This window comes from Caenorhabditis briggsae (assembly GCF_000004555.2).
Source record: "Caenorhabditis briggsae complete genome, chrIV, whole genome shotgun sequence".
NCBI lineage: Eukaryota > Metazoa > Nematoda > Chromadorea > Rhabditida > Rhabditidae > Caenorhabditis > Caenorhabditis briggsae.
The window spans coordinates 15,387,064-15,389,831 of NC_013487.2; positions in this window are offsets into that span (position 1 = coordinate 15,387,064).

Below are 2,768 nucleotides of genomic sequence, written 5' to 3' on the forward strand. Positions count from 1 at the left end.
ATTTTTTCAAATTTCGATTTTTTTTTAAATTTTTTCCAGAATTCTCATTTTCAGCCCGTTTCAGCTCGTGATATCAATTTTTATCAGAATTGGAAGATTTTGAAATTTTTGAAAAAAATTCCAATAACTCAATTTTTCGAAATTTCGACTTTTTCAAAAATCGATTTTTCTGGAATTTTTTACAAATTCCTTATTTCCATCCAATTTCAGCTCGTCATATCAATTTTTATCACTATTGGACCATTTTGAAATTTTCGAGAAAAAAATTCAAAAAAGTCAATTTTTTCGAAATTTTGACTTTTTCAAAAATCGTTTTTTTCGGAATTTTTTCAAAGATTTCTGATTTGCAGCCAATTTCGGCTCGTGTTATCAATTTTTATCACTATTGGACCATTTTGAAATTTTTCGAAAAAAATATTTTTAGGCCAAAAATTTTTTCGACCTAAAAGTTGCAGTTTTTTGAAACTAATGACAAAAGGTGTTTTTCCTGCAAAAAGGAAAAAATGCTGACCCCGCTCTTATCAGAAGTGATAAGGGCGGAACGCACATGTTGCGGGAAAAAAATGATGACAAAAAATTCTCATTTTTTCTGACGTCATCTAGAAGGAATTCAGAATCCTTCGAAGAATCCAAAAGTGGAAAAATCAATAAAAATAGTGTAGCCAAAAGCTAGAAAATACTAGATTTATATAAAGAGAATCCGTTACACTTGTCTTCTTATCAGTGTCTTATCACTTCTTCTTTTTTTGACGTCTTCTTCTTCAGAAGACGTCAAGAAGAAGAAGAAGAAGAAGAAGACAGTAATGGTGGTGGTCGTTAGAAAAGTTATCACCACTTTTATCACCCCCCCCCTATCACTACACTTGTCTACTACAAAATCTTGGCAGAAATTGTTTGACGGACATGAGGACATGTTGCCTGCCTGACTGATAACAATATGTGATAAGAAAAGTACACTATTTTTGGGTACAGTCACGTACTACTGTACCCAAGGGTACTGTACCCATAGGTACAGTAGGCAAGACCCTGCGGATCTAACTTCGAAAAAAGCCTGGTTTTCAGCTTCAATAAAGTTAGAAAATGCCGTATTTTTGAGCCTCTATATCTGGGTTACTGTAGGAGATATCAAAAAGTGGTCAACTGATAAAACATTACTGATATTATGATAAACATTTTATCAGTTGATCACTTTTCGATACCTTTTACAGTAACCGAGATAAATTAGCTAAAAGTGGACAAGTGTGCAGGCGGCAAGATCCCCCCTCAAGCTGTTTTCTTTGAGCCTCTATATCTCGGTTACTGTAGGAGATATCGAAAAGTGGTAAACTGATAAAGGACTTCTCAGATTATGATAGACATTTTATCAGTTGATCACTTTTTGATATCTCTTACAGGAACCGAGATAACTGGGCTTAAAATTGACGATAAGGTTTACGACGTGATTCTAGGCCCATTTTATATAGGCACTTAGAAAAATAGCGTCATTTCATAACTAACACATAACTAACAAAACTTTTTGGTTTTCTGTGATTTTTTGTGACCAAAATTGTGCTCTTTCTCTCTCGTTTTGCGTGTGTCTGCGTCTCTCTCTCTCTCATTATCTCTCTTTCCCTCAGGAGAAGCTCAATGTCATCTATAGCAACCCCATCAAAACAGAAGCCCGAAAAGGGGGCGGAGCTTAATTGGCAATTAGTAAATGCTTCTGTTTTCCCGTTGCTATGTCAGAATTTTTCCTATTTTTGAAGAGAACGGGGCAAAGGGGCGGAGCCTAATCAGCTAGCAGAAAATGAAGGCACTCCCATCAAATAGGTCAAAATAGCCCCTTTTATACCATCTAAATGGGATACTGTAGAGGGAGCACGGTCTTTGAGGAGCACGGTCTAGCCTACTGTATCCCTTTTGCCACCACCGTCATTTCTGTTTAGCCGTCCATTCCAACTGAAACAGTCTACAGTAGACTGTCTACAGGTCTGTCTAGTAGGAGAGACAACTTTTTTCGACTGGCTGCTGGGCTCTGTGAGCCCAGAGACAATTTGGAAGAGAGAGAGAGTAGAGAGTTGGGTGCAAACACCTGCGGAGGGCTATTGCAGCAGAGACCCGCAGATGACGGGAACCCTGTGAGCAAACGGAAAAGAGAGTATGAGCAATCGAAGTGGCGGTGATTGCCTAAGAGCGAGCCGGCCTAGCTAGCGGAAGAAGATTGGAAAACGGAATGAAACACGGAAACTTTGAGATCGATTATCTCAAAAATACAGTAGAATTACGAGCGAAATTTGGACAAAAAACAGTATTTGAAAAAAAATTCCAAAACTTTCGATTTTCAGAAAATCATTTTTGATGAATTCATAAATATTCACAATTTCAATAATTTCTAAAAAATCGAAAATGTTTTTTGGGGAGAAAAACTACTGTAGTTGGTGAATGACCCTGTAAAAAAGTGGGCGGAGCGTGCTGTAAGTTTCTAATTTTCGGTATCAAATTACCCGAAAACTACAAAACATTCTATCGGTATTTGATCAAATTAGTGGCTGACGAAGTCCGCACAAAGAATAGAATCGGAAAAAACGTAGGAAATTTGCAGAAAATAGGTTTTTGCATGCTTGTAATCCGGGCCTTCGCGGACCCTGCCATAACTTCTTTCAGAATCAATGTTTTCGAACCAACTCAATCAGGTATGATAGAGCTCCACGAGTACTACAAAACGGTATTATTTGGAATACGGTATCTTGTCTATGAACAGAGTTACAGAGCAAAAGGAGCAAAAAAAG